General features: G+C 41.4%; 1 long non-coding RNA gene and 1 pseudogene across 1 annotated transcript in view; one reads left to right on the plus strand and one right to left on the minus strand.

Annotated features, from left to right (window-relative positions):
- Positions 1 to 8,336: 8,336 nt before the first annotated feature.
- On the plus strand, positions 8,337 to 9,041 carry LOC100351161 (large ribosomal subunit protein uL3-like; annotated as a pseudogene).
- Positions 9,042 to 15,598: 6,557 nt separating this feature from the next.
- LOC108177370 (uncharacterized) overlaps positions 15,599 to 20,536 on the minus strand; it is a 62,907-nt gene continuing 57,969 nt past the window's right edge. Inside the window, exon 5 of the long non-coding RNA XR_011389004.1 lies at positions 15,599 to 18,821. This is a non-coding gene — a long non-coding RNA (uncharacterized lncRNA). The remainder of the gene's footprint in view (positions 18,822 to 20,536) is intronic.

Genomic DNA, 20,536 nt, shown 5'->3' on the forward strand with positions numbered 1-20,536 from the left:
CCCAGCTGTTCTACTTCCCATCTAGCTTTCTGCTAATGTGGCTGGGAATACTGCGGAAATGGCCCAAATGCTTGGGCCCTTGCCACCTACATGGGAGATCCAAATGGGGTTCCAGGACCCTGGCTTTGCCCTGGCCCAGCCCCAGCTGTTGTAGCCATTTGGGAAGTAAACCAGCAGATGGAAGATCAATCTCTCTCTCTCCCTCGCTCTCTTTCTGTATGTCAAATTAAAAAAATCTTTTTAAAAATACTGCACTTTAATGAATTATGACATCTCCAAAAGAAAGATTCTACTATTATTTACAAATGACAGATTAAAAACCTGAGATAGCAAACATTTGAAAAAAAAAAAACTTGCCAAAGCACACATGGCTTTTCAGTGACAGAACTGAGCTTTGAATCTAGACCATTTGGCTACAAAATCCATACTTGTAATCACTTCACTATGTTATATATTTTTCCTTGCTAGACCTTCTGCTTGGAGATGATGTTAATCTTGGAACATTTCTTCCTTTTCTACAGAGTCTTGAGAGAAATTTTACTTTTATGATAGAGATCATTCCGCAGACAAAATGAACATTTTTAGGGGAGAACTTCCCTGGAATCCCAGCTTACAATGCTTTTTCAAATTACTGAGCTTTTTAGAATGACTGCTTGAGAAATTAAGAATCACACATTTCCCTTGAGGAGAGACAAGAATAGTCATGTTGTGGCCCCCATTGTGGTATATCAAGTTGCGCTTCCATCTGCAATGCCAGCATCCCATGAGGGCACTGGTTTGAGATCCAGCTGCTCCACCTCGGATCTAGCTCCCTGCTGGTTCACCTGGGAAGGCAGTGGAGGAGAACCCAGGTACTTGGGCCCCTGCCAAGCACTTGGAAGACCCAGAAGAATCTCCAGACTCCTGGCTTCAGCCTGGTACAGCCTCGGCTGTTGTGGTCATTTGGGGATTGAACCAGCTGGTAGAGAGGTAGAGGACCTCTCTCTCTCTGTTTCTCTCTCTTTCTCTCTCTCTCTCTCTCTCTCTCTCTCTCTCTCCCTACCTCTCTCTCTACTCTGTAGCTGTCTTTCAAATAAATAAAAAATAGAACTTCAAAGAAAAAAAAGAACAGTCATGTTCCACATACTGGCATTTTGGTAAATGATTGACCATATATATTTCAGTGGTCCCACAGATTTACTACAATGGAGCTGAAAAATTCCTGTCACCTGTTTAGTGACAGTCATGGTGTCACAAAGTCACAACTCAATGCATTAGTCACATATTTGTGGGGGTGCTGAAATAAGCAAACCTACTATTGTTACCAGTTTGCTAAAATATAATACATACAATTATGTACAGTGTACATTCTTGATAATAAACTGTTATTGTTTTATGTATCTACTATATTTTTATCTTTATTTTAGGATGTTCTCCCTTATTTAAAAAAAAAGAATATCATGTTATGCCAACAGCCTCATACTTCTTACGTTTACTGCATCTATTGATTGCATCAAAAAGCCCCAATAAAGAAAGTTTTGGGGGCCAGCACTGTGGCATAGCAGGTTAAGCCATCACTTGTAGCACCAGAATTCCATTTGGATGCCAGAGACATGGAGATGTTCAGCAACTTCTCCATGGCACAAGGATCCCATCACATAGGGATTCTTGACAAGACAACATGAACACAATGTAGCTATATGTGGCAACTGGTGATCTCACCATCCATGCTATTGTAGAGGAAGGATGCATCTATGATTCTGTTCGAAGGAGACTCCTACAGAAGAGGAATCATCAGTGACAAAATTCATGAGCAGCAAGAAAGAAGGAAAATGAGCTTTCTCAAAGTAGGGAGATCTAATTAGCACAATGAATGACCTGTGGATTAGACAGTGTTGAATGCAATCGGCTCCTCCTTCTTCTTAAAGATCTAAGTAATCCTCAAAATGATTATACATTGAAGTTTCTCATAAAGATTGTAAAACAAAACATGCAGGAAAACCTGGTTCCTAATTTCTCAGGATTTTTTGTGTTTTTTGGACAATCTTTAGGCTTCTGAAACTAAAATACTCTAACATTTCCCAGTGTGTTTTATTTCCTATCTTTTAGCCCAATAAAATAATATAACCTTAAGAAATCGTGCTGTGTGTGCAGGTCTGTAGAGTTATATAGTCATCCCTGCTTTTCAGACATCAAAAGTAAATCGACCACTAAAAACAAAAGCCAAGCAAAATCAGACACAAGAGGTTCTATTCAAGTATCACTGCTTCTCCGAGGTGAAGGTGAAGGTTAGCAGTCCCTCTGGACTTTGCACTAATATTCCTAACTGAATGAAAATCCAGAGGATGGTGCTTACTCAGGATTCCACATCAGAATCCAGCACTGAGGTATCTCCATAGAGCATGAGTAGCTGTTGTTGCCCTAGGCTTACTATTCCTAATTGTATTGTTTTCTTGCTCTGCTTGGTTCAGTAAGCTGATGCATTAATTGTGTAACAGCATAGAGAATACAATATAAAACATGTTTGTTTAAGCAGTGGCTTTTTGACTTTCTTTTTTTAATATCTCCAGAGCTAACAGTGATTTGAAATGAGTGGCAAATATAACGTATTTCCGGGGAGGTGAGAAGGACAATTGGCCAGTTTCATTTATCCTGCTCTCTTTATTACAAACCAAATGTTGGAATGGTTTCACCCTTTTCAGGTTTTAGAATCAATTGGGATATCATTTTCACTTTGACTGTGGAAGACTTACATGGACACAACATTCAAAGTTTGGAAATAGTTAAATTATTTGTCCAAAGAAAAATTTTGGAATAAACAAAATCCTGTTACTTTCTGAGTAAAACAGAGGGAGCCTAAAAAATCACACATGGCTTTTGATAAAGGCACATTTCTTGAAAGTCCTGACACAACATTAACCATACCTCCTTCTACATCCACTATACCCAATCCCAAATAAAAATGTCATTATTATTTCAATTGGAATAAATTACGTGCTTCCCTGGATTCCCTATGCTTGCTGTAAGCACCATATATTTGCACATGCTACTTGTATTAGTAAAGGTTGCTGTCTGATGTAACAAGTAACTTGAACATTTTAATCACAACACATTAAGGGTTATTTATCACTCAAGTCACAGACCAATTTAATCCAACAGTGATTCCTGCTCCACTCAGTAGCAACTAAGAAACCCAAGTCCCTTCCATCCAGTAGGTCTGGTAGCTTCAAGGGTAGCCCTTCTTCATGAGGGTTCCATGAGACAATCTATAATATCCATAGGCATCTAATGTATGTGAGGAATTAACCATCTCCAAGAAATGCATAACGATGCTAGCTAAATATGATCCTTGTAAGAACTGAAAAACCAGTCACTAAAATATTTTTATAAGTCTTAATTCTCTAAGAATGCTCTGAAGAAGAGTGCTCTAGAGCATAACCTTAAACACTGGCTACATGCCAGAGTTACATTGAGTCTAAGGAGAGGAGCCACTCATCTGAGGCTTTAAAATTGTATTTGGATCATCTGCATCCAGCCCACCCCCTAGCTTTGTTCTTCTGGCCTTGCTGTCTTCTCCCTGCACATATAGTCATGTTCCCTGACACTGCCCCCCGCCCCAAGTCCTGCTCTCATGGCCATATTTACCTGGGCTTACCCGCTGAGCCTTTTTCACCTGGTAGTTCACCACCTAGCCAGACCTCTTAGCATGCACTCTTTGTTCATACCCATCTTCCCATTTCCCCTGCTTAATCCACTGGCCTTATACATTGGTTATTAACCTGCTAGTGTATTCACCAGGTCATAACTTCCTGACCCTATGTTGTAGGCCTTCAATTCCTTGTCTTTGCCAACTTTCCTTTACCACCAGACAAGGAAGAGAAAGAGGGTAAGAGAGAATGCATAGGAAATCACACAGGAGATTTACTTATCAGTAAAGCCTGAAAGTAGTGTAAATCACTGTTCACAGCCCATGAGCAAGAATATAATCACATGGCCCCATGAAACCACAATCAGGCAAGAAATGTAATATACCAATGTATATACCAAGAAATATACCAAGAAATGTAATATACCAAGAAGAAAAGAGAAATGGGGCTTCCGTTAGCAATGATCTGCAATACTCTTTCCCTTCCCCTAGCTCTCCCCAACTGTTCCACTTGATTAGGTTCTTTTGCCCTCTGAAACAGTAGCTACCTGCTCAATAAAACCTTCTCTTTCCATCCTCTAGTTTATTGGTATCCCTTTATCAGAGCACCTAGCATACAAGCTTATCTGAATTAACTCTGTCTCCTCCGGCCACTACTGTGTATTCCTAGTAGCCGTTAGAGCTCAAGATACACAATTATAGTCTGAAAGTCCCAAGATGTTCCTCACATACATGTGTATCAAAATTAATCCTAAAGACTTCATCTGATCCTTACATCTTAAATTTTAAGAAACTTAAAGGCCTTAGACATAAAATATTTTTTCCGAAGTGATAAAATGACAGAGAAAAACAGGATGGTTATATATTTATCCTTTCTTTTCAAATTTCAGATAAAAATAGAATGATAGATTTAAAAGGAAAACACTCTACTTTTTATGCCTCAAAAGCTCTTCTTGCGCATAAAAACCTTTTGCCCTTTCCCAACTCCAGTGAAGCCCTGGACAAGGTATGGAGAAGACATTTGAGGGTGAATGTCTGGTGCAGCAGTTAAGACACTGCTTGGGATGTTCACATCACAAATCAGAGAGCCTAATTCACGTCTGGGTTCCACCACTTATCCAGCTTCCTGCTAATGTATGCCCTATAAGATAACAGGTGAGGATTCAAGTTGTTGGGTTCCTGCCATCCATGTAAGAGACCCGGACTGAGTTCCTGACTCCCAGATTCAACTTGGTCCAGCCCTGGCTCTTGGAAGCATTTGGAGAGTGAACCAGAGAAGGAAGAACTCTGTTTGACTGTGTCCTTGCCCTTCAAATAGAACAAATTTTTTTTTAAATATGATAATTGGTGTATTTTCTCAAAAAAAAAAAAGCTTCACTTGCAAAATTCGTAAAGAACTGTAGCATAGCAGTCCATATATCAAAACCGTCTGCCATTCCTAAAACAACGTAAGTTTATTGTTTATTTCAGACATAACCAAGAATAACCAAGTTTTACCATAGACAATATGGAATTTTGAATAGTAAACCCTTCATGATTTCCCTCTCTTCTTCCCATTCTTCCTTCCTTTGAAGTATTATTATCTACAGCTCTGTAACAGTGGAAACATAATGTTACACAACAAATCAAATCACATGAATAAGATGGCTAAAATTGTTATCTTTTTTCAATTTCTTCACAAAGAAATCCTATGTGGTTTTAGTTTGATAGTTAGGCTACCAATATAAACAAACAAGTATCAAATAAATATTAGGCCAAGACCCAGAAGTAAATCTAAAGGGCAGGAAAGGACAATAAGATATTTTTCAAATTCATTATCCTTGTGTTTTCTGAGTATTGACTTCCCCATAACCATCACTTGTTTCATAGCTTATAAGTATAGGTAACTGAAAGGAAAAAAAGTCTTTCAAGTTAGACATGAGAACTGTCAATATTCCCAAAATTATACAGAACTCTTTGTATACTCAAACTTTCAAGTTTGAAGTTAAATTTTGCACATGGAGAGAGAAATTAATTTACTCAGAACTTCTGGTTCTAAGGGAATAGAACATTCCAGAGGCTTACATATTTTTAAATGGCCATTTCCAAGTATTCTTATTATTCAAATATTAATGAGTCAAAAAAGTCAGAGTATCTTTTGAAATATGCATTGACTAATAATCACCAGAGAAGAAAAAATAGAATACAAACTAAATATTTGCTATCTTAAAATAGGATTCAAAATTTTCATGTTGCATCTATCTAAGAAACCTATTCAAATAAAGAAGCATATGAGATTCAAGTGTTTCTTTGATGTCTGGTGGTGAGTAAAGGTCTCAGGCTGTGCTACAGCAAAATACAAACTATGGCAGGGTTAGAATCAGTATTAGAATACCAATGGTAGGGGCCGGCGCTGTGGCACAACAGGTTAATGCCCTGGCCTGAGGCACGGGCATGCTATATGGTTGCTGGTTCAAGACCCAGCTGCTCCACTTTCCTATTCAGCTCTCTGCTATGGCCTACGAAAGAAGCAGAAGATGACCCAAATGCTTGGGCCCCTGCACCTGCATGGGAGACCCGGAAGAAGCTCCTGGCTCCTTGCTTTCAATCAGCGCAGCTCTGGCCGTTGTGGCCAATTGGGGAGTGTACCATCGGATGGAAGACTTCTCTCTCTCTCTCTCTCTGCCTCTCTTCTCTCTGTATAACTCTGACTTTCAAATAAATAAACAATTTTTTTGACAGGCAGAGTTAGACAGTGAGAGAGAGAGAGAGAAAGGTCTTCCTTCCATTGGTTCACCCCTCAAGTGGCTGCTACGGCCACAGTGCGCCGGAGTGCTGCACCCATCCAAAGCCAGGAGCCAGGTGCTTCCTCCCGGTCTCCCATGTGGGCGTAGGGCCCAAGGACTTGGGCCATCCTCCACTGCACTCCCGGGTCACAGCAGAGAGCTGGACTGGAAGAGGAGCAACCGAGACAGAATCCAGCGCCCCAACTGGGACTAGAACCCGGTGTGCCAGCACCGCAGGCAGAGGATTAGCCTAGTGAGCACCGGCCATAAACAAATCTTTAAAAAAAGAAGAGGAATACTAATGGTAAACTTCTAATTGTACCTTTGAAATGCATGAAGTCTGTTCCCTTTATATTAATAAAAATTAAAAAAAAAAATGCCAGTTGGAAAAGTCAGCAAAAGTAGAAAAGCAAAATAAGGCCAAAATTGAAACTACAGTCAAGATTAAAAAAGAAAAAAAGTACATGAATTAAAAGGATTCTAGAACTCAATATCAAGAAAAGGGAGTTAGAAGAACCAAACTCAAACCTGTCCCTAACTGAATGAGTCAGCAAAATATGATAACATCAGGAGGAAATATATAGCTTTCTACAATAGCTATGTGTTTCCATACCACAGTAGAGACATTAGAAAAGATACTTCACCGAGGAGCTTCTTCCAAGTCTCCCACATGAGTGCAAGGGCCCAAGCACTTGGGCTACCTTAAAAAAAAAAAAAAAGAAAGAAAGAGAGAAAGAGAGACTTTATACACCCCCTTGCTAGAATGGGGGAGCATCTTAAAGACACAGCCCTGGCATCTGATATTAGATTTCTGATAGATGATAGTAGGGCAATTCTTTCATGACCTATTCCTAGGATACTGAAGTTAGTTAAAAATTAATAGTTATTAAAATTAATTGACTGCTTCAATGATAACCTACTACTTCATTTAACTCTAGAGCTAAATATATTCACACTCAGCATTTTTTCCCATTTCACTGTTCCTCACTTGATTCCAAATACTGGAATGTTAAAAAGTGTATTCTCAGGGGTGGGCATTTAGTGCTGTGGTCAAGATGGCCCTCTGAATGCCTGCATCCCTTATCAGTGTCAGGGCTTGTCGTCTTGATTTTGTCCTCCTGCTGATATACAACTGGGAGGCAGCAGGTGATGGCTCAGGTAGTTGAGACAAGGATGAGTTTCAGTCTCCTGGCTTTGACCTGGCCCAGCCTTGATTGTTGCAGGCATTTGGGGAATGAAGCAGCAGTTGGAAAATCTCTTTCTACTTTTCAAATAAACAAAACTAAATAAATATTTGAAAGTATATTCTCATAATTTCTTAGCAACTAACAAAGCAAGTTGGATTTATAAATGAAGTGCTACCAAACAGAAGAACTCCCCTGAAATTTGGAAAGTAGAAAAAGATAGATATCATATACATGGGGCTTCCAGTGCATTTTCTAAATAGAGATGTTGATAAAGTATGACAGAACCATCTGGGCTTGGTTTCCCAATTTTTATGCAGTTATAGATACAGTAGAGGGAGTGGTGAAGAAGATGGCCCTTATAGGCTCCTGAATGCTAGATTTCAATGAGCTATTGACACTTGGCTCTAGTGGCAACCTGTTGAAGCCCTACCTTCCAAAGTGTGACCTCCCTTCCTGGAAGTGAATTGAATTGAATAATCTTGTTCCCAGAGGCTTTCCTGCAGGTCCAGCCTAGTGCTGGAACTGGTACTCCCTAGCCCTTTCAATAACTTCATAAACACATAATTAACCTGTATTAAAAATCTTACTATTTAAAAAATATGCAAAGTAGTTTTTCTCTAAAGAATTGAAACCCAATTTATATACTCTTCAAAATAATCTTGTAGGATTCTATCAGTGTACTTCTACAGACAAGAATACTAAGGCATTGAAAGTTAAGTAAAAAGTAAATGGCACTCAACCTGTGGATTTGGCAGTGAGATGTCTCACAGGAAGTTCTCCGCTCCCAGACATGGGTCCCTGGGCTTCTTGCCTCAGAAGCACAGCAGCAGGCATCGGCGGAAGGTGAAGAGCTTCCCTAAGGATAACTCCTTCAAGCCTGTGCACCTCACTGCTTTCCTGGGCTACAAGGCTGGTATAACTCACAGCATGCAGGAAGTTGATAGGCCGGGCTTCAAGGTGAATAATAAGAAAGTTGTGGATTTTGTGAGCATTGTGGAGACACTGCCCATGGTGGCTGTAGGTATTATGGGCTACATGGAAACCCCTTGAGGCCTCCACACCTTCAAGACCATTTTTGCTGAGCATATCAGTGATGAGTACAAAAGACACTTTTATAAGAAATGGCCTAAGTCAATGTAGAAGGCTTTCACCAAGTACCCTCAGAAGAGGCAGGACAACTTCAACAAGCAGCAGCTGGAGAAGGCCTTCAGCAGCTTGAAGAAGTAATGCTAGGTCATCCACATCATCGCCCAAACACAGATGCACTTGCTTCATCTACGGAAGAAGGTCCACCTGATGGAGATCAAGGTCAACAGCAGCACTGTGGCTGAGAAACTAGACAAGGCCCAGGAATGCTTGGAGCAGTAGATCCCAGTGAACCAAGCCTTTGGTCAGGATGAGATGATCAATTTCATTGGAGTGACCCAGGGCAAAGGCTACAAAGGGGACACTGCAACACAATAAGTTGTCATACTGAAAAGCTGCATAGTGGGGACCAAGCAAGTGCATACCCTCCACAACTCCCTGCTGGTGCAGACTAAGCAATGGGCCCTGGAGAATAACCTTATGATATCAACACCACCTTCAAGTTTGACCATTGGCACTTCCAGACTGTGGAGGACAAGAAGGTGTTCATGGGGCCACTTAAGACAGGATCACAAAGGAAGAAGGAATATAATGTCAAGAATAGATTGTGGGGCCGGCGCTGTGGCATAGTGGGTTAAGTGTCCACCTGTAGTGCTGGCATCCCAAATGGGCACTGTTTTGAGTCCTGGCTGCTCCACTTACAATCCAGCTCTCTGCTATGACCTGGGAAAGCAGTAGAAGATGGCCCAAGAACTTGGGCCCTTGCACCCACGTGCAAGACCTAGAAGAAGCTCCTGGCTTTGGGTCATCTCAGCTCTGGCTATTGCAGTAATTTGGGAAGTGAACCAACAGACATAAGACTTTCTCTCTCTCTCTCTCTCTCCCCCCCCTTCTCTATCTTTCAAATAAAAAAAATAAATCTTAAAAAAAAAGAATAGGTTGTGCAGCTGGTGGCATTGCAATAAAGTGATTTCCCAGTGGGGGAGAAACTAAGTAAATGGCATGGGAAGAGAAGTGACAGCTTGGGAGTACATATTTGTAAAATGTGTATCTGACAAAGGCATTACATTAAAATATTTTCAAAATCTCTTAAAATTATTAATAAGAAACTCATTAATAAGAAAACAAACATCTCAATTTAAAAATTAGCAAAACTCTGGAGCAGACATCTCACCAAAGAAGATAGATGGCCAATGAGTATATAAAAGAGAGGTTCAATGTTATGTATTATTAGGGAATTACAAATTAAAACAATAAAAGATTCTGCTGTGTAACTTTTAAAATGGCTAAAACCCAAAAACACTGAAAATGTCAATGCCACTAAGGGGTAGAACAATAGGAATGTAAATTGATGGCTAGTAGGAAATCAAAATAGCACACTTTGTACTATAATTTATCAGTTTCTTACAAAATGAAGTATGCTGCTACTGTACAATCCAGCAATCATATCTCAACATTTTTATTCAAATTAGTTGAAAACTTATGTCAATGGAAAAACTGTATATCAATGTATAAAACAGCACTATTTATAACTGCCAAACTTTGGAAGCAATCAGAAAAGTCCTTCAAAAGGGGAATGAATAAAACAAACTATGGTATATCCATACAATGGCATATTATTCAGTTAACAAGGAAATGAGAAATCCAGCAAAGTAATGAAGGAAAGTTAAATCCACATTGCTAAATGAAATAAGCTAGTCTGAAAAGGCTATATACGATGTGACTTCAACTATGTGACATTCTGGAAAGGGGAAAAAAACAAACAAAAATTTTAAATATCAATAGTTGCTAGGGGTTCAGCAAGGGTAAGGGATGAATTGTTGGAATACAAGGAGTACAGTGAATTATTTGCTTGTTGCTGTTATGGCAAATGTAAGACATGCGCTTGTGAAACCTATAACATAACACAAAGAATAAATCAATGTAAACTGTGGACTTTAATAATCATATCTTTATGGTTCATCAAAGGAACAACAGAAATTAACAAATATACAACACTAATTCAACACGATAATAAAGAAAACTGTGAGGAGGTGGGGAATGTTTAGGAAACCTCAGTACCTTCTGCTCAACTTTTCTGAAAACCCAAAACTGCTGAAAAACATCAGGTCTATTAATTTAAAATAAAAGATGTAAAAGGCCATTTATGAGAAATCCATAATAATACCTCATGGTGAACAAGTGAATGCTTTTCCCCCAACATTGGGAGGAAGACAAGAATGTGTGTTCTCACCCCTTCTATTCAACTGTGTACTAGAGATTCTACTCAGGGAAACCAGTTAAGGAAAAGAAATAAAGAGTATTCACATGGAACGGAAGAAGTAAAACTGTCTAGCTATGAATTATCTCTCAAATTGATCTGAAATTCAACACAATTCACAACAAAATCTTTTCACGTTTTTTGCATTGACAATCTCATAATATTCCTATGGAAAGGCAAGGGGTCCAAAATTGCCAAATAATCTTGAAAAAAAAAATAAAAGAACAAAGTTGAAAAGTTTAAACTTCCCAATTTCAAAACTTAATAAACAGCTACAAATTATATCAGTAGCATACTAGCACAGATTAAAAATATAGATAAAAAAGAACTCAAAACTCATAAACATATTCTTAGATCTATAGTCTATGGATTATTAATAATGTTGCTCAGAGAATTCAATGGGGGAAATAGAGCCCTTTCCATGACTGACGTTGTAACACAGGCTATCCATATGCAAAAGAATAAAGCTGCATTTTTATAGAAAGCTTTTATTTAATAAATATAAATTTCATAGGTATATTTTTTGGATTATAGTGGTTCTTCACCCCATATCTACCCTCCCACCCCAAAGCATCGCACCTCCTACTCCCTCTCCCATCCCATTCTTCATTAAGATTCATTTTTAATTATCTTTATATACAGAAGACCAACTCTATACTAAAGTAAAGATTTCAACAGTTCGCACCAACACAGACACATAACATAAAGTACTGTTTGAAGACTAGTTTTACCATTAATTCTCCATAGAACTCATTTAAAGACAGAGGTCCAACACGGAGAGCAAGTACACAGTGACTCCTGATATTGATGTAACAACTGACACTCCTATTTATGACGGCAGTGATCACTCGAGGCTCTTGTCATGAGCTGCCAAGGCTATGAAAGCCTCTTGAGTCCACAAACTCTGACATTATATAGAAAGGGCCATAATCAAAGTGGAAGTTCTCTCCTCCCTTCAGAAAAAGGTACCTCCTTCTTTGATGGCCTGTTCTTTCTGCTGGAATCTCACTCACAGAGATCTTCCATTAGGTCATTTTTTGCCACAGTATCTTGGCTTTCCATGCTTGAAATGCTCTCAAGGCTTTTTAGCCAGATCCGAATGCTTTAAGGGCTGATTCTAAGGCCAAAGTGCTGTTTAGGGCATTTGTCATTCTATGAGTCTGCTGTGTATCCTGCTTCCCATGTTGGATCATTCTCTCCTTTTTAATTCTATCTATTATTAACAGACACTTGGTCTTATTTTGTGATCCCATTGACACTTGTTCCTATCTTTATGATCAGTTATGAACTTAAACTGATCACTTTAACTAGTAAAATGACACTGGTATGTCGCTCCCCCTCTTCGTGGAGGAACGACACTGAACCCTGCACTGTTCTTTTGTCTGCTCGGCCCTCCCCGGGTTTGCTGCTGGTTCTTCCTGGGTTGGCTACTATCCCTTCCACCTCCGTGGAAGGGCGGTTCCCCCTGGCCACTTTCCCCACTTCCGCAGGGGAGCGGCACACCGCCGGCCGGCTCTCTCGGGGGCTGCACAGGTGTTCCCCTTAGATGTTCCCCTTAGATGTTCCTGGTGCATGCCGTCTCTCTCCTCCTTTATAGTCCTCCTCTGCCAATCCCAACTCGGCTGCCCACACGCCGAGTACGCTGCTCTCCTCCAATCAGGAGCAGGATCAGCTCCTGGAGGTCAGCACTCAAGTTGGCAAGAGGCAGCTGCGTAGAAGCTGTTTTCTTCTCTCCCAGCGCCATATTGTGGGAGAGCAGATGCATAGAATAAGTCTTAATTCCAGTAACTTAGTCCAGTCCGGGTTGCTCCCCACAGATCCCCCTTTCTTTTTATTTTTTGGCGTTGATACGCGCCTGTCTTCGGTGTCCCGCGGCACACACTCTGCTCTGCTTGCTAGAGTTGCCCGCAGGTTCTTACAAGTCCTATCAATCAGGCAAACCGAATCCGGGTCCTCTCTTCGCCATGTTGTGAGGAGGTTTTCAGGCGCTGATGCGTGCCTGTGTTCGGTGCCCTGCAGTGCATGCTCTGCTCTGCCCGCAGGTGCTTACAAGCCCTATCAGGCAAACCGAATCCAAGCCTTCTCATTGCCGTCTTGTGGGGAGACTTATTGGTGTTGGTTCGTGCCTATCTTCGGTGACCTGCAGCTCATACTCTGGTCGAGCTGCCTACTGGTGCTTACTGCCTTACTAATCAGGCAGACCGAATCCAAGCTCTCTCATTGCTGTGTTGTGGGGAGGCCTTTCTCTATTTCTCTATCTCCGGGCATTCCTATTTCTCCTATTTTACTTCTATCTACCAGCATTCCTATTTCTCTCATTTTACTTCTAAAACTTCTGTTTCTCTTATCCCTGCGGCTTCCCGGCGCCCGCCCCGAGGCTGCTTCTCGGCACCCGCCCCGCGGCGGCTTCCCGGCTCTGAGCCGCTTCAGCCCGCGCCTCTCTCATCTGCGCAGCCTCCCGGCTCTGCGTGGCTCGGCTTCGCGCACACACTCCGCGGTCTCTCACTAGCCCAGCGTTCCCTATCTACTTGTGCCCCTCACGCTCTCTCTGCGCACGGCAGCCTCCATGAGTCACACAGCCCCAGCTCACGTTTCCGCCACTAGCATTCAATCCAAGTTCCCCGGGCTAACCTGGCGAATTCAACCCAGCTCACGTTTCCGCCCCACGATTTGGCTTCCTGTCCTTTGCTCCCCGGGCTAATCAGACGGATCCCAACCTGGCTTACGTTTCCGCTTCTGGTTTTAACTTTTCGCCCCTTATTCCCAGGCTAACTCGACGAATCCCAAAGTGGCTTTCATCTCCGCCTCGGCCTGCCCCCCGCAGCTTCAATTTCCCTAACATTTTTCTCTACCCGGTATGTTTCCCTAAGTTTTCTTCCAACAATATTCCTCCCTCATTTCTCCTGGCTTCTCCCCACAGTCCGTATCCGAGTCTGTTTGTTCTAGCTTTCACTTTCGCTTTCGACCTTAGAGATTTCTCCCAGCTTCCCCCCGTAGTCCGTATCTGAGTCTATGCCTAGGCTTTCAATAGCTTCTTCCGGCACCTTTTTCGTCCGGCTTTTCCCTAGGCTGTTTGCTAGTCTCTCTCTCCGATATTTTCCCACTTCTTCCCGTTTCTTCCCTCCTAAGTTTCCTATCCGAGTCACGGCACCATTATGTCGCTCCCCCTCTTCATGGAGGAACGACACTGAACCCTGCCTAGGCTTCATATCCGAGTCACGGCACCATTATGTCGCTCCCCCTCTTCGTGGAGGAACGACACAGGACCCTGCACTGTTCTTTTGTCTGCTCGGCCCTCCCCGGGTTTGCTGCTTGTTCTTCCCGGGTTGGCTACTATCCCTTCCACCTCCGTGGAAGGGCGGTTCCCCCTGGCCACTTTCCCCACTTCCGCAGGGGAGCGGCACACCGCCGGCCGGCTCTCTCGGGGGCTGCACAGGTGTTCCCCTTAGATGTTCCCCTTAGATGTTCCTGGTGCATGCCGTCTCTCTCCTCCTTTATAGTCCTCCTCTGCCAATCCCAACTCGGCTGCCCACACGCCGAGTACGCTGCTCTCCTCCAATCAGGAGCAGGATCAGCTCCTGGAGGTCAGCACTCAAGTTGGCAAGAGGCAGCTGCGTAGAAGCTGTTTTCTTCTCTCCCAGCGCCATATTGTGGGAGAGCAGATGCATAGAATAAGTCTTAATTCCAGTAACTTAGTCCAGTCCGGGTTGCTCCCCACACTGGTACATGCCAACTTAATGGGATTTGGAGTCCCATGGCAAGTTTTTAGGAACCTGCACTCCTTTCTCACATAATATATGAAAATTAATTTAAAATAGATGACAGTCATAAATGTAAGAACTGAAATTATTAAATTTATATTAGTTTCATATGGCTACTGTAACAAGTCACCATAAATTTGATGAATTTATATCAACAGATTTATTCTCTTAGATTTCTGGCATCCAAAAGACCAAATCTCAAAAGCTACAGGGTCTATTCAAGTCTTTGCCTGAGTACTGATCCATGTATGTATGAGAAGCCAGGAGTATGTACAGAAAATATCATGCTACAAAATTGCATGGACGGTATAGAATTTATATTTCTACCAGAGAGGAGACTTCCAAAATCACAGGTCACTGATTAGCATCCTCAGAGGGGTTTCATCTTAGTAGTAAAGTGAAAGTAGTTTTATAAAGAAAGCTCATCTGAACCTACCATATCAAAACTTAAAATCAACCTCACCACCAGTGCCATGGCTCACTAAGCTAATCCTCCGCCTGCGGTGCTGGTACACTGGGTTCTAGTCCTGGTTGGGGTGTTGGATTCAGTCCCAGTTGCTCCTCATCCAGTCCAGCTCTCTGCTGTGGCGCTGGAAGGCAGTGGAGGATGGCCCAAGTGCTTGGGCCCTGCACCTGCATGGGAGACCAGGAGGAGGAAGCATCTGGCTCCTGGCTTCAGATCAGTGCAGTGCACACCAGCCACAATGCACTGACCATAGAGGCCATTTGTGGAGTGAACCAATGGAAAAGGAAGACCTTTCTCTCTGTCTCTCTCTCTCTCTCACTGTCTCACTCTGCTGGAAGGAAGGAAGGAAGGAAGGAAGGAAGGAAGGAAGGAAGGAAGGAAGGAAGGAAGGAAATCAACCTCAAACAAAATAAACCATTTCTATAGAACTTAATTATGTGCCAGAGAAAAAAGTCAACATTTATTTAAAGAAATACTACAAATTATTAGCAGCCAAAATTATAAAACAAACAATGATAAACATACAATCAAAACTCACCAGGCAAGGGCCACTGTTGTGACGTTGCAAATTAAACTGCCATTTATGATGCCTGCAACCCATATTAGAGTGCCAATTTGAGTGAGTCCTGGCTCCTTTGCTTATGAACCAGCTCTGTGCTAACACACCAGGGAATGCAGCAGAAGTCCCTGGGCCCCTGCCGCCATGTTGGAGGCCAAAATAGGGTTCCTGGTTCAAGATTTCCACTTGGCTTAGCCTTGCCTGTTGTGGCCATATCGCAGATAGAAGAACCTTCCCTCTACTCTCTCCCTCTCTTCTTCTTTTCCTCTCTCCCTCTCTTTTTCTCCCCCTCTCCCTCTCTGTTGCTATACCTTTCAAATAAGTTTTAAAGCAAAAATTACCAGGAAAGTGATAGTTCTTTGGGGACAGCAGTTAGGATGTTGCTTGAGACACCCATACATCATACCAGAGTGCCTGGTTTTCAGTCCCTGATTTGATTCTGATTCCAGCTTTCTGCTAGTGCACATCCTGCGAGGCAGCAGGTGATGGCTTACACTCTCGTGCCCCTGCCACCTGGGAACCCAGATAGAGCTCCAGTCTCCTGTCTTTGGCTTGGCCTAGCCCTGGCTGCTGCAGGCATTTGAAAATGAACCAGTGAATGGAAGATGGAAGATATTTATTCATTCTCATTCTCTCTCTCTCTCTCTCTCTCTCTCTTTCTCTCTCAAATAACATAAAAATAAATACTAAGAGTTTAAAAAAACAGGCAAAAAAGAAGCAAGAAATCATGTACTATAAATCAGAGAAAAATCCAAAAAGAAAAAGATAGAATTGCAACAGTGTTGCAGCAAAGCAAGTTAAGCCTTGATTGGGACACTTGCATCCCATGTCAGAATGGCAGTTTGAATCCCAGCTACTCTGTTTCCATTCCAGCTTCCTACTAATATGCCTGGGAAGACAGTGGATGATGGTCCAAGTACTTGAGTCCCTGCCATCCATATGGCAGACCCTGATGCAGTTCCAAGTTCCTGTCTTCAGCCTGGCATAAGCTCCAGCTGTTGCAGACATTTGGAGAGCGAAACAATAGATGAAAGCGCTCGCTCGTGCTCTCTCTCTCTCTCTCTCTCCTTTTTTTTAGGATTTCAATTTTTTTTAATTTTTTATTTAGTAAATATAAATTTTCAAAGTACAGTTAATGGATTACAATGGCTTCCCCCCCCTATAATTTCCTTCCCACTCACACCCCTCCCATCTCCTGTTCCCTCTCCCATTCCATTCACATCAAGATTCATTTTCAATTATCTTTATATACAGAAGATCAATTCAGTATATATTAAGTAAAAATTTCATCAGTTTGCACCCACACGAAACACAAAGTGTAAAGTACTGTTTGAGTACTAGTTATAGCATTAATTTACATTGTACAACACATTAAGGACAGATCCCACATGAGAAGTAAGTACACAGTGACTGCTGTTGTTGACTTAACAATTTGACACTCTTGTTTATGGCGTCAGTAATCTCCCTAGGATCTAGTCATGAGTTGCCAAGGTTATGGAAGCCTTTTGAGTTTGCCGACTTCAATCTTATTCAGACAGGGTCATAGTCTCCTCCCTTCAGAGAAAGGTACCTCCTTCTTTGATGACCTGTTCTTTCCACTGGGATCTCACTCCCAGAGATCTTACATTTAGCTCTTCCTTTTTTTTTTTTTTCCCAGAGTGTCTTGGCGTTCCATGCCTGAAATACTCTCATGGGCTCTTCAGCCAGATCTGAATGCCTTTAGGGCTGATTCTGAGGCCAGAGTGCTGTTTAGGACATCTGCCATTCTATGAGTTTACTATGTATCCCGCTTCCCAAGATGGATTGTTCTCTCCCTTTTTGATTCTATCAGCTAGTATTAGCAGACACTAGACTTGTTTGTGTGATCCCTTTGACTCTTACACTTATCAGTGTGATCAATTGTGAACTGAAATTGATCACTTGGACTAGTGAGATGGCATTGGTACATGCCACCTTGATGGGATTGTATTGGGATCCCCTGGCATGATTCTAACTCTACCATTTGGGGCAAGTCCGATTGAGCATGTCCCAAATTGTACATCTCCTCCCTCCCTTATTCCCACTCTTATATTTAACAGGGATCATTTTTCAGTTAAAATTTAAACACCTAAGAATAATTGTGTGTTAATTACAGAGTTCAACCAATAGTACTAGAACAAAACAAAGAGAAAATATTAAAATGGATAAAGTATTACATTGTACATCAACAGTCAGGACAAGAGCTGATCAAGTCACCCTTTCTCATAGTGTCCATTTCACTTCAACAGGTTTCCCCTTTGCTGCTCAGTTAGTTGTCGCTGATCAGGGAGAACATATGATATTTGTCCCTTTGGGACTGGCTTAATTCACTCGGCCTAATGTTTTCCAGATTCCTCCATCTTGTTGCAAATGACCGGATTTCGTTGTTTTTGACTGCTGTATAGTATTCTATAGAGTACATGTTCCATAATTTCTTTATCCAGTCTACTGTTGATGGGCATTTGGGTTGGTTCCAGGTCTTAGCTATTGTGAATTGAGCTGCAATAAACATTAATGTGCAGACAGCTTGCTTGTTTGCCAATTTCATTTCCTTTGGGTAAATTCCAAGGAGTGGGATGGCTGGGTTGTATGGTAGGGTTATCTTCAGGTTTCTGAGGAATCTCCAGACTGACTTCCAAAGTGGCTTCACCAGTTTGCATTCCCACCAACAGTGGGTTAGTGTCCCTTTTTCCCCACATCCTCGCCAGCATCTGTTGTTGGTAGATTTCTGAATGTGAGCCATTCTAACCGGGGTGAGGTGAAACTTCATTGTGGATTTGATTTGCATTTCCCTGATTGCTAGTGATCTTGAACATTTTTTCATGTGTCTGTTGGCCATTTGGATTTCCTCTTTTGAAAAATGTCTATTGAGGTCCTTGGCCCATCTCTTAAGTGGGTTGTTTGTTTTGATGTTGTGAAGTTTCTTGATTTCTTTGTAGATTCTGTTTATCAACCCTTTATTTGTTGCATAGTTTGCAAATATTTTTTCCCATTCTGTCGGTTGCCTCTTCACTTTCCTGATTGTATCTTTTGAAGTACAGAAACTTCTCTCTCTCCTTCTAACTCTGTTACTCTGCCTGTCAAATAAATAAATCTTTTAAAATAAGAAAAAAATTCAGAGACTAGAGTTAATAGAATGATCAGAAGAAATGCTACAATAACCAATATATAATAATATGTATATGCACATATATAACATATATTCATATAATATACATATTAGCTCTTGTACTCTTCATAATTTTTGAAAGGCAATGGATGGGGCTGGCACTGTGGCACAGTGGGTATAACCGTCATCTGCAGAGCCAGCACTCAATATGGTTGCCAGTTCTAATCCTGGCTACTCCACTTTCCAACCCTGCTGTCTGCTATGGTCTGGGAAAGCAGAAGATGGCCCAAGTCCTTGGTCCCCTGCACCCGCGTGGGAGACCTGGAAGAAGCTCCTGGCTCCTGGCTTCAGATTGGCACAGTTCCAGCCATTGTGGCCATATGGGGATTGAACCAGCGGATGGAAGAGCTCTCTCTCTCTCTGTAACTCTTTCTTTCAAATAAATAAAATAAATCTTAAAAAAAAGGAAAGGCAATGGAAACTATTTTTTTTTTGACAGGCAGAGTGGACAGTGAGAGAGAGAGACAGAGAGAAAGGTCTTCCTTTGCCGTTGGTTCACCCTCCAATGGCCGCCGCTGCAGCCGGCGCACCGCGCTGATCCGATGGCAGGAGCCAGGATCCGGGTGCTTTTTTCCTGGTCTCCCATGGGGTGCAGGGCCCAAGCACCTGGGCCATCCTCCACTGCACTCCCTGGCCATAGCAGAGAGCTGGCCTGGAAGAGGGGCAACCAGGACAGAATCCAGTGCCCCAACCGGGACTAGAACCCGGTGTGCCGGCGCCGCAAGGTGGAGGATTAGCCTATTGAGCCACGGCGCCGGCTCAGCAATGGAAACTATTAACACTGATGAAGAGAATAATGAAAAATAAATTTCCATCCAAATGGTATTTCTGGAAGTGAAAAACATAGTCACTGAAAGGAAAAACCCACTGAAAAAATTAGAAACTGACTAAACATTGCAAAAGCATAAATCAGTGAGCTTGAATACACAGAACTACAGCCTGTCAAAAAATAAAGAGAAACAAAGAAAGTTATTGTTTCTCTATTTATGTATAAGTATATTATATGTAAATATACAGACTAATACATAGACTATATGAAGATTGGGAGAAACTGGAAAACATAAATAGAGCATCTGTATAAATGGCACTGTAGCAAATGGTATAAAATGCATGTACCTAGGATATTAGAAGAAGAAGAGAGAGAAATGACATAAAAAATTGAATAAAACTTGTCAAATTGGTCACAGCTATAAACCCACAGATCTAGGAATTTCACAAGTAAACACACTGGAAACTACACAAAGATTCCTCATAATCAATTTGCTATCAATGATAAATACAAAAATTAACAGTGACAAAAGAAAAATTGACATATATATATAAGAAGAAATTATCTTGAAGGAATAAATGAGAACAGAAACTACAAAATGTTTTAAAGTAAACTAAAATGTATGCATCATCTAAAGTTTTATAGTATGCTGCTAAAGAAGAGCGTGGAGGAAAACTGATGGCTTTAAAATGATAACATTGGAAAAGAAAGTCTTCAAATTAATGACCTTAAATTTAAATAAGAAAAGAAAATCCAAAATAATTTAAGGAAGAAAATAATAAAGAAGAGTATAAAAACAAGAGAAAAGTAATTGAAAAATTCAATGTACACAAAATCTATTTCTTTGAAAAAAGTAATATACTTAATAGCT

Source organism: Oryctolagus cuniculus, chromosome 5, assembly GCF_964237555.1.
Source record: "Oryctolagus cuniculus chromosome 5, mOryCun1.1, whole genome shotgun sequence".
Lineage (NCBI taxonomy): Eukaryota > Metazoa > Chordata > Mammalia > Lagomorpha > Leporidae > Oryctolagus > Oryctolagus cuniculus.